Genomic DNA, 12,644 nt, shown 5'->3' with positions numbered 1-12,644 from the left:
CTGTCTCATCTTTCAAGACTGCAGGAAAAGAAGAGAGAGTGGATGAAAATATTGAAAAGATAAGAAAAGTAGAGTAGGGGAGCTGGAGTTAATCATGTGAGATAGATTCTGCATGTATTTCATAAAATTAAAGATTCTTTAATAGAAATTTTTAAAAAACATGATACATTTTTAAATGAATAGTACCAGTCAATAAAACAGGTGATCAAATAATCATATGATAGAAGAAAATTTTATACAAATTCTTAGCATTTAATAAAGAAGAACCAAATTAATTAATAGGCAATAAACAAAAATGTATTTGCTCTGTGTCCCTTTCCAAGTCTATGTAAAATTCCTCTACTTTTGGTTTTAAATATCAAAATTATAGTCAAATATATATGTATATACATTACAGTCTCGATTCTGTTGATCTTTGCATCACTTTCATAGTTTTTCCTAATTTCTTTTTTAAGCACTTGGGGTTAAGTAACTTGCTCAAGGTTACACGGACAGTTATTTCTGGGTGTGGTCCTAAGTATCTGAGCCTGGATTTGATCCCCAGATCATCCCAACACTGGAACCGGTGCTCTTACTCTCTGAGCCACCTGGCCACCCCTAAGCAATTGGGGTTAAGTAACTTGCTCAAGGTTACATGGCCAGGTGTTTCTGGGTGGGTGCTAAGTGTCTGAGCCTGGGATTCGATCTCCAGGTCTTCTCAACACTGGAGCCGGTGCTCTTACTCACTGTGCTACTTGGCCACCCCCCTAATGTTTTTTAATGGATAAAGTAAGGGACTTGAAATCAGGAACGTATGGATTGGAATCTCAGCTCTGGAACTTATTATCTGTGTGACCAAAGGCAAGTCACTTAACCTGTCATTTTCTTAATCTGTAAAATGAGGATGGTGTCTGTGGTACCTTCCCTACAAAATTATTGTGAGGATCAAAAGAGCCATAGCATTTGTATAAAATGCTTTATAAACCTTAAAATTGCTATGTAAATGCCTGCTATACCCTTCTGTACTTTATATTTATCATTTTTAATAGCACCATAATATTTTATTATAGCTCCTCCTGTAAGCTTGCAGGGACTAATTACATAGCTCCCTGGTAGGAGGTAGTTCATGATCTCAGCAGGGTTGAGTCTGGACAGGCTGAGATCTTGCAGTCCTATTGCTCAAGAAATCTAATGGAGCAGAGAAAAGGGTTCAGAGAGGAAGAGAACACTAAAAGGCTATGCAAATTCAGCAAGACACCCATCACAGGCAGAGTGGGCATTAGCAGCTAAAGTGGAAACAAAGCCTGAGCAGTATTGGCCTCTTTCCCCTCAGTAGTGAAGGGTCAGAGGGTGTATTTTGTTTTCTCTCCTCTTTTCCCACTCCCCCAATTCTATTTTTCTAGAAGAGATTCCTGCTCCCACCCACCCAAAGCTTTTTATTCCCTTTTCATAGACCTTTCATTGGGCAATGGTGTTTTTCTGTTAAGTTTGATTCATTTAGAGAAAGAGTACTTGAGTGTTTTGCTGAGTATGACAGTAAATGCTTCCCAATCGTGTTAAGTTTGGGGGGTGGGGGAGTGAAGAACAGCTGTGAAGAGTTGTTTTTTTTTTCTGTTTCACAGAGCATATAAACCACTTCTGAATTATTGTTCAAGGGGATGACCTAGGAACATGTTTTACATGCTGTTTATCCAGGGAAGGCCCCATCCCATGACTAGCCCCTAGGCAGATCCAGGAGTCTACAGAGACTTTCTTTCTTACATAGTTGGTCACAAGACAGACATTCTAATGTTACATAGTGACACAATGAAAATGTATATAATAATGATAATTTTGAAAACGTTAGACACCAACATTCACAAACAACACACACATACATACACATAATATACTTCACAAACAACATATATGTAAAATGTAAGGTTTTGTTATTGAGTTTATATAATTAAATTGTATAATATTCATGCTATATATAACATTATATATGTGTACATGTGCATTTGTTATATTTGAATGATATGAACTCAATAACAAAACTACATTGTGTGTGTGTGTGTGTGATTTCACTGATATAGACAGCTCCTGGTAAGGAAGCTCCATCTGCCCATTTTAGCACCTTCTCTGCAACTTGTAATCTTAAAAAGTTGTTAAGGGAAGTGAGAGGCTAAATGACTTGTCCAGGGCCACTCATTATGTGCCAGATTCAAACCCACACTTTCCTGGCTTTGAGGCTTGCATTCTACCTACTTTGCCAAGCTGCCCCTCCCCTGCTGGTCTCTTCTGGACACCCTCTCCTTTCTTTCTTTATCTTCAACATAATGCTATATGTATACATAACACATATATAACTAAGTCACAAAACCTTAAATTTATATTCCATTTCTGTGTACAATATTTCACTTGATTCTCCTTATAAATCTGCAAGGTAGGCTAGGCAGAAATTATTATTTCTGTTTTATAGCTGTAGAAATGAAAGGTCAGAAAGGTTAAATGAGTGCTTCCATATGAGGTAGAGGGTACATAAGTTTCCCAGGATACTTTGCATATCTTTTATATTGACCCTCACAGATACTAATTTGATTTGTGACCTGAAGTTGGAAATCTATCATGCAAATTCCTAATAAATCCATTTATAATATACATTGTGGCAATAAGTTCTATATATGAGCCTCAGTTTCCTCAATCTATAAAATGATAGGGTAGGACTAGATGTGTATAAGCATTTATTAAATGCTTTAAATCAGGCATGGTGCTAAGCACTGAGGATAAAATTAAGGTAAAAACATAGTCCCTACTTTCATGGAACCATTCCAGTGGGAGGAAACAATATGCAAATAATGTTGTGAGCTATCCCCCACATATAGCATAGGGGTATGGTGGTGTGGCTTAAGGGGAGACCTTCTTCCCTACCCTTCTCCAAGGGAGACTATTTCCTGTCAGGTGGGGAAGCAGAAGATTGAGACCAGAAGCTTGTCCACTCTCCTCTCTGCTTCGTTAAATATCATTAGTCTTGGGGATGTGATTTTCAGGTTTACATTAAAATTCTGATCACTGTTTATGGGAAAAGGAAGACCCCCAAGTTTTATTTCCAAGGCTTGATTTCATTCCCACCAAACACTAGTTCCACAATGAACATAAATAGAAACCAGCAAAGAGACCCTGCTATCTGAGTTTATAGTAAAACAGAAATTAGAGAAAATATACAGAGGAAAATATAAACCAGACAATATAGAGTGAAGGAGTGCTCCCACTGGGAGCAAGGTAACTCAGTTCACTAAAAGAGAGAGTTCTACATTACCCAAGGAGAAGTTTTCCAAATTCTCTGGTATAGCAAACTGGGAATAGGGATGTGATGGAAACTGTCAACTTCTTGGCTTTTTTCCCAGAGTCTTTTCCTTCAGCAACCTGAAGTGGGGTTGGCATCTTCCATCTCTTTTAAAGCTGGAAGCCAGAAGCGGCTGATGTAAAACCAGAAGCCTGAAGAGACCCAAAGAAACTAGAGGAGCCTGGTGTTCTCCTGTCTTCCACTTTCACATTTCTGCCCTACTATTCATACAAGTGCAGGGTATTGATCTTTACCAATAAGGAGAAAATCCTATACTAATAGGCTTTGGCGACCTCAGGTACATATGTATCACAAGCTGTATAGAGTATAAATGGAAGATAATCTCAGAGAAGGGATGAGGTACCAGAAAGGAGGCTTCCTGCAGAAAATGTGTTTTGAGATGTCAAAAGAAACAAAGAAAGCTGGGAGTTGGAGGTGAGGAGAAAGATCATTAGAAACATGGGGGATAGACAGAAACAGTAATCATATCTTTTTAAGTGTATGCATTGTCAAAGGGATGTCCTTCAGAGAAACTCCCCGAGCTCATCTAGGGTAGTAGTGGTGGAAAGTGGTTGTAGTAAAGAGGATAGGTTGTAAAGGGTTTTATATGCCAAACAGGATTTTATATTTGATCCTGGAGGTAATTGGTTCTTTTTAGCTCTAAATCCTATGATTACCACCCACAATATCTAATAACATTTCCTTTTATTTATCGTAAAACTACTTTTCTTTCTAGTTGCAAAGTCCATTGCCTAGTTCTAGTGTAATCCAAATTTAAATAACTCCTCCCATGGAGACCTTGGATACTGTTACTTTGAGAGAGAAGAGAATCTTAGAGATTGTCAGTTAACTATCATAGCTGGAGAATTATGTCTAGGGCAATCAGAAAGAATGAATAGAACTGTTATTCCTGTGATGATTGGTAGTTAACTATCAGTGGACAAGAATCTTGAAGTGATTTGTACAGTTGTCATTTTTGAGATATTTTAACTGACATTCTGAAGTAAATTCCTAAGGGGGGACTGAGTTTGTCTTTCACTGTTTATGGAAAGTGAATTGAGATTTTATTCTTTGGAGAAAAGCAGTTAATTGCCATCTCTAAAAACTCAGTAAATTATTATCCTAAGAGAAACTGGGTTAATATCATTCTGAAGAGAACTGATTTTTTTTTTGGACTGTGATTTCAGTGTTTTGGAGGACTTGACAGTAGGCAACACCTCAGAAAAATTTGATTCAGCAACTTCTTCCTTTCTATGTTTTCTCAGAACACAAAGGCAACTCTGGTTGAGACTATCCTAATGGTCGCATTATTTAAGTATTCTTCCATTTTCTGCATTATTGGTTATCAAATAACAAATTATATAGTTACTAATATATGTTAGTCTAAGCTTATAAGCTTTGGGGTTTGAGAATGAGAGAAGTGAGAAAATCTGTGAGAGAAGAGATTTCTCCAAGTCTCCTGGGATGGGGCTTCAGCTAACTGATTAATTAATTAGTGAGAATTTTATGAGAGAGATAATTTTAATTCATATGCCTTAGATTGCCCTGGAATCCAGAATGTAAAAAAAATAAGGTAACAAGTCAGTTGAAGGTTGAGGGCTTTGGTATGCTTGATCTTAAAAGCACCAGAGAGGTATTGATTATATCCGATAATCATGATGCCCACTCCACCCTCAGTAGGTTTGCTACACTAATATTCTGGGATTTGGTGAATGTCATCTTATTTATTCCTCTATTGGTTTTATAACCTTGTCACTTTACTTTTCAGCCATCATCTTTTCTGATTAGAGACCTTTGTTGTTGTTTATCCTATACAGCAGTTTATCATTTCCTAGCCCTTTTTCTAATTATTTTTGAGTTCCATCATATCTTTCTTATAAAGCAGAATCCATAACTGCACATGGTATTCTAGGTAATGATTTATTGTGATTTGGTATAAGGGCAATATAATGGTTTTTGTTGTTTCCAGTATTCTGTTGATGATGCTTGGCATTTTGTTAGAATCAGTAGCTGTAAAAGAACAAAGTGAATAATTTTTTTTAGATCTTTCCTCAATTGTGATAGCTCAGGACCCATCATCTTTTAAGTGTAGCTTAAATTATTTTTCTTATTTAAGAATTAAATTATTACATTGTACTTTACAAACTGAAGTTTATCTCTAACTTTCCTGCCTGCCTTCAGAGCTTTGGGACACATTTCTGCAATTTGTGCCAATTTCCTATCATTTCACTACTTGGAAGAATTTGATAGTATCTGTCAATTGGAGATTTATCATATATTCTTTTTTTTTTGCCTTTTTTTGGAAGGCAATTGGGGTTAAGTGACTTGCCCAAGGTCACACAGCTAGTTTTTGTGTTGTGTCTGAGGCCGTATTTGAACTCAGGTCCTCCTGACTCCAGGGCTGGTGCTCTATTCACTGTGCCACCTAGCCGCCTTACCATATATTCTTTTACACTATTATAAAAAGTTTACTAGCAAGCATAGTTCAGGTATTAGAGGCAGCATTAGGTAGAAAGAACACTGGATTTGGAGTCATAGGACCTGGGTCCAAATGCCAGTTCTGTCATTAACATATTGGATCTGGAGGAAGTCATTTTTCTACTCAGGTCTCAGTTTCCTCAAACACAAAAACGGAAGTTGGATTAGATGATAGACTTTAAGGCCTCTTCCAGTTCTAGTACCATATGGTTCCAATTCTTTAAAGAACTCCATGATTAACTTTAACTAGTCCTTCAGTTAGTTCTCATTCCAAAAGATATTCCTTTGAGTTACATGGTAATACATTTTAAAATTGGCCTTTGGTATGGAACTTTGTTTAAGCCTTGAAGTTTAAACATGAGTCCATGGTACTTTCCATCCATAGGTTCACTTACTCCTTCAAGAACTCTGACAGGATGGTTGGGCACGAATTTCCTTTACAGAGAACATTATGCTTTCCTCTAACAGGATAAACTTGTTCATGTGTTTAGTGACTACCATTTATAGATTCTACCAGCTATGTGATTACAAACCTTCATTAGTTATGGAAATTAGTATGCTCTTTTCTGACTATTGGTGGTATTTCTGCTTGGCACAAATGAGTCAAAAAGTAAGACATAAGAACATGGTCCTGACTCTCTTGGATAGCCCTGTAGTATATGGCAATTGTTCCAGCTTCCTTTTGGTACCCTGTTCTTTTCTAGGCCCTCAGCAAAATCTCCCAAGAGAGAAATTCCTGTTCACATGAGAAGGTTTTCCTTTGCCCCCCTCTCAATTTTTTTTTGAGTTTGGGTTCCAGATCCTCTATAAAACTTTATCTAGTTATTCCAACACTTATTACTCTCTCCCTTCTGTAGCTACCTTAATATATTGTACTACTTAATAAAGATATTTAATCTTATACTTGATTGCTTGTTAAAGAACTTTTCATGTCTATTCCAATGAGATTATGTTTCTGATAGGTAACAAAAAATTTGGAAGGCTTTTTATGCCTCTCAAACTTTTCTGCCTTTGTGCTTTTCTTTTAAAATGCCTTTCAATTCAATGAATACCCATTAAGGTGTTCTCTCTACCTCCAATGTTTTTCATTCTCCATCTATGGCTAACAAAATTCTAATTACCCTTTAAAGTCCAACTGAAGTGCAACCTCTTCCTGGAAGTCTTTCCCTCCCTCAAATTCTCACAATACTTTACATTTTTTAGAGCACTTGTAATATTTTACCTGGTATTAGTGTAGCTGATTATAAATTCTGGTATGGGATATGTCTTTATTTTGACTTCCACTCTCACTGGAATGTGGGCTTCCTAGGGCAAGACTTCCTTTCAGCATTCTAAGGATATTTCTGAAGGATTTGGATGTCTCCCTAATGCTTTTGACTTGAGCCCTCATTCTGATGTTTTCTCCCCAATAGCCATCACCCTAGTAGCATTTAACCAATTAATATCAATAAACTTTTATAAATGTATTTTTATAGAGAAGATATAATGAGAACTGAAGTACAAATATTTCCCTCTCAAGACCTAGGCCCACATTTCCCGTATACCACCTCAGTCTTTGAGTAGTTGATACAAAGCATTCACCCAACAAAGTTTACTTTCAAAGATGGCAAAATCCTATGGATAAGTCATTCTCTTTGGGGTGCCTTTGATCCACTGCTATGCTGTGTCAATCAAGTAATTTTGGGTTTCACTCATCATTGACCTGGTCTGCCCACGAACTGGGGCATTCACTCATATGACTAGACCTCTGGCCACTTATTCTTTTGACCTTTCAAAGCTTACAAGATTGTAGCTCAGTCTGTTCCATTTCCAATAATACTTCACCTAAGGTAGGAGAGAATAGATACAGCAAGCACAATGTGCTTATGACTTCATGAAGGTCCAAGTAGGGAGAATAGGTCACTAGTGTTAGCTCTCTGTTTCCCAATCCAGAGATTTACAGCAGTCCTTGCTTCCCCATTTACCATACTCAGCCAGGTGTGGAAGAGATTAAGATTAAGTATTTGAATTTGTATTTGTATTCAGTTCTGGCTCAGAACAACAAACTTTCCTGTAAACAGTGTAAACAGAAGGGGAAAGTCACAGAATACACAAATGCCTGCAAATCCATGTGGGGGGTTGCATTACACCAAGCATGTTATGCATATTCATAAAGGTTAGCTTTTCTTTGTCCAGTCCCTTGTTACATTAGTTATGAATCTTATCCCCTGTCAGACTATGGGCTCCTCAAGAATAGGAGGTACACATAGTTAGTGTCAATAAGCATTTTTTGAATAAATGAATGACTTGAATCAGTAGTTACTTATTTGACAATCTCAACTTTCTTGGGAAATAGGCAAATAAGCCTTTGACCAGCTGAAAGAGATGTCCCCAAATCTATGTGCTATTGTACATACTCATAAGAACCTCATTCCTAACTCCTCATCCCTTATCCAGCTTCCCTCACTTAGAATCTACTTATTTATATTCCACAAAACTCTAACAAGTCTGTTTATCCTAGCCCACAATAGATTGGAAACAGCAAATTAGAAGGGTGAAAGAGGATACTAGAGGCAGCTGACACTGAGGGAGGAGAAAGAAAAAATTTATAAAAAGCAGTGACAAAAATTTTGAAAATCATGGCAACATGGTAGTTGGGGAATGTGGGTCACTAAGCATCTGGCAAATCATTCCATGCACTTCAAGTCATTTCAAAGTAAGTTCCCCAGCACTGGTAGTGTTTGATCTAAGCTTGAATGACACGTCTAGGATTGTATAAGATGATTTTTACATGTGGTGGGAAGTTGAACCAGATGACTTTTTATGTCTTTCAACAGAATTAGTGTAACCACATTGTTGCAGGACAAGATAGGAATAATTCATGATGGTCTTTAAGCAAAAGCTAAATTGTGTATATACCCTTTTGTTTAAGAAAGGAGATAAAGAAGATGTCGGAGTAGAAGCAGGACCTCCCCCCCGCTGCTGCTCCGGCTTCCATTTCCACCTTCCCCAATCCATATAAAAAGGGGACTCTAAACAAACTTTGGAGCTGCAGAACCCACAAAATGACACAGAGAAGCTAACCTCCCACTGAGGACAGCCCTGGCAGGCTGGCAGGAATCGGGCCAGCGCAGTGCTCTGGGAGCCCAGCCCAGCCCCACACCCGAGGCTTTAGCCCCAGGGTGGACCTGACCAGCCACAGGCTGGAGGGACTCCAGATCAGCCGCAGCTGTGGCTGTTTCCAGATTTATCAACACATAGATGCGAAGGACACAGTGAGAGGTCAATGCAGTCTGGACTTTGGGATCCAGTAAGTGGGAATGCGTGGCTTTTGCAGGGGAGAAGCCGCTGAGATGGCACAGCCAGCCAGCGCCATGGGGCAGCTTCAGCTCCTGGCCTGCAGAGTGCAGGGGGGCCAAGCACCAGTCTGAGGGGGTAATTGCTCTTGCTTTAACCTTCTTGGATCTGGATTGCAGTCTAGGGTGGAGGTCCTGGGGTGTGTGTCCAGCTTGCCAGAGCATGTGGAGACCTCAGAGAGGGCACCCGTCTAATACCTCCGGCAGCTGAGAAAACACCAGCAATTTGGAATGAAAGCTCTCCTGTCTGGTGGCAGAGTCCTACTGTGGCAAAAAGCCCAGGGGTCAAGTGACTGAGGGGCAACATGACCAGGCAAAGGAAACAAAGCAGACAGAAGATTCCAACATTAAACTCCTATTTTGAGGACAAAAAGGGGCAAAGCATGGAACAGGAGGAAGACAGTGAAGTCAGAACTCCTGCACCAAAAGCTTCAAAGGAAAATACGAGCTAGTTACAGGCCATAGAGGACCTTAAGAAGCAGATAAGAGAAGTGCAGGAAAAATTGGGAAGAGAAATGAGACTGCTGCAAGAAAATTATGAAATGAGAGTCAACAGCCTGACTGAGGAAAATAACACCTTAAAAAATAGACTAACTCAAATGGCAAAAGAGGCTCAAAAAGGCAATGAGGAGAAGAATGCCTTAAAAAGCCAAATTTGCCAGATGGAAAAAGAATCTCAAAAACTCAATGAGGAGAATCATTGCTTCAGAATTAGATTGGAGCAAATGGAAGCTAATGATTTTATGAGAAAGCAAGATGCTTTTAAACAGATCCAAACAAATGAAAGAATAGAAGGCAATGTGAAATATCTCATGGGAAAAACCACTGACCTGAAAAATAGATCCAGGAGAGATAATTTAAAAATTATTGGATTACCTAAAAGCCATGATCAAAGTAAGAACCTAGAAATCATCCTCCAGGAAGTTCTCAAAGAAAACTGTCCTGATGTTTTAGAACCAGAGGGCAAAATAGAGTTTGAAAGAATCCACCGATCACCTCCTGAAAAAGACCCCAAAAAAGAAAACTCCTAGGAATATTATAGCCAGGTTCCAGAATTCCCAGATTAAGGAGAGAATATTACAAGCAGCCAGGAAGAAACAATTTGAATATTGTGGAAACACAATCAGGATAACCCAGGATCTGGCAGCTTCTACACTGAGAAGGGATTGAAAGGCTTGGAATATGATAGTCCAGAGGTCAAAGGAGCTGGGATTAAAACCAAGAATCACCTACCCAGCAAAACTGAGTATCATGTTTCAGCGGAAAATATGGTCATTCAGTGGAATAGAGGACTTTCAAGCATTCTTGATGAAAAAGCCAGAGTTGAATAGAAAATTTGACATTCAGATACAAGAAGCAAGAGAAGCATGAGAAGGTAAACAGGGAAAAGAAATCATAAGCCACTTATCAAAGTTGAACTATTAACATTCCTACATGGAAAAACAATAATTGTAACTTATGAAACTTTTCTCAGTAGTTGAAGGGAATATATATATAATGTCTATATATGAGGGTATATGGGCATATGAATACATATGTGTATATATGTTTACAGATATACATACATAGGGGGAAACAGGACCAATTTAACAGGAAGGGATGATACTTAGAAGGTGAAATTAAGAGGTGAGAGAGGAATATAATGAGAGGAAATGGGGAGAGACAGAATGGGGTAAACTATCTCATATAGAAGAGGCAAGGGAAAATGGTTACAATGGAGGGGAAGAATAGGAAGGCCAAAGGGAATGGGTCAACCTTATTCTCATTGAATTTGGCTTGAGAAGGGAATGAAATACACACTAAATAGGGTATCTCACCCTCGAGGAGAGTAGGGGGGAAGGGGATTAGAGGGGGGATGATGGAAGGGAAGGCAGGCTTGGGGGGGAGGGAAGTTGGAAGCACCCACTTTTGAAAAGGGATGGGAGTGAAGCAGAGAATAGAACAAGTGGGAGGTGCTATAGGAAGGAGGGAAATATAGTCAGTCTTTTACAATATATCTACTATGTTATTGTTTTGCATTAGCCACACATGTACAACCTATACTGAACTGCTTATCTTCCCAGTAAGGGTGGGTGACAAGGGAGGAAGGGAATGAATCTGGAATTCAAAGTTTTAAAATCAAATATTCAAATATATATACTATTTTACATGTAATTGGGAAATAAGATATATAGGCACTGGGGCATAGAGATCCACTGGAAAAGTCAAAAGGGGTATGGGAGAAAATATGGGAGAGAGCAGATTGGAGGAAGGGATATCCTGTGAGACTGCTATTTTGGGGCGGTGGGTAGGGGAAAAATGGGGAGAAAATTTGCAACTCAAATTCTGGCGGAAATGAATGATGTAAATCAGAAGTTAATAAAGAATTTGAAAAAAAAGAAAGGAGATAAAAGATTTATTTTTTCTTGAAATACTGTCAAATCCATTATATTATTTATGTGAACACTTACTTCTGCCATTGTAGATCACTATACAAGTATGACTTTTTATACTGCACTATTCTTTCCCACATATTAATATGTAGAAATCTATATTCTCATTGATGTGGGTACTCCATTACACACAAATTGCAATACATAATAAGAATTATTATGTATATAGTTCTTAAGGTTTGCAGAGCACTAAACATATATTTATCTTATTGAAATGTTATGGCATACTTTTGGGTAGGTAGGTGGTATAGTGGATAGAGTGCTGTGTCTGTGGTCAGGAAGACATGAGTTTAAATTTAGCCTCAAACAGTGATTAGCTGTGTGACCTCTGGGCAAGTCATTTAATCTTTGTTTGCCTTAGTTTCCCCATCTTTAAAAGGAGGATAACAATAAAACGTACTATCCAGGGTTGTTTTAAGGATCAAATGGGATCATAATTGTTAAGCCCTTAGCTCAGTGCCTGGCACCCAGTAACTGCAATATAAACATTTTTTAAAAAATCTTGCAAAATATTTCTAACATCTCTAAGAGAGCAATTAAATGGTTCGGGGTATAGGATGCTGAGCCTGGGATCAGGAAGACTTGAGTTCAAATCTGCCCTCAGGTACTAGCTGTGAGACCCTGGGTAAATCACTCAACCTCATCTGAACAAAAAGGATAATAATTGTACCTACTTCCTAGGGTTGTTGTGAGGATAAAGTGAGATAATAATTGTAAAGCTATTGCACATACTCATAAGAACTGCCTTCTTATTTGAGTGCCTGGCACAAAATAAGTACCATATAAATGTTAGCTATTATTAACTATTATTGACTCAGCAGGTAAGTTTTAGGGATTTGAGACTCAGAGAGGTTGTAACTTGCTTTTGGTCATTCAGCTAGTAAATGCCAGAGGTAGAATTTGAATATATATCTTCCTGAGTCTAAGTCTAGCACTTTATAAACATTATGTTTTATCTTCATGAACTTTTGTCTAATGTCCTTTCATAAATTCTCCACCTCAGTTCTACCCCAAAATCCTGGGAGCCTCCTTCTAGGTCTCTTGGCATTTTGTAGGCTATTATTTTTTCTATTATTAATTGCTCATCTTCTTTTT

The sequence above is a fragment of the Petaurus breviceps genome, unplaced genomic scaffold, assembly GCF_028583685.1.
Source record: "Petaurus breviceps papuanus isolate PSGF00001 unplaced genomic scaffold, PetGlider_PUasm1.0 90845, whole genome shotgun sequence".
NCBI classification, from domain to species: Eukaryota; Metazoa; Chordata; class Mammalia; order Diprotodontia; family Petauridae; genus Petaurus; species Petaurus breviceps.
Note: the sequence above shows the minus strand (reverse complement) of the source record.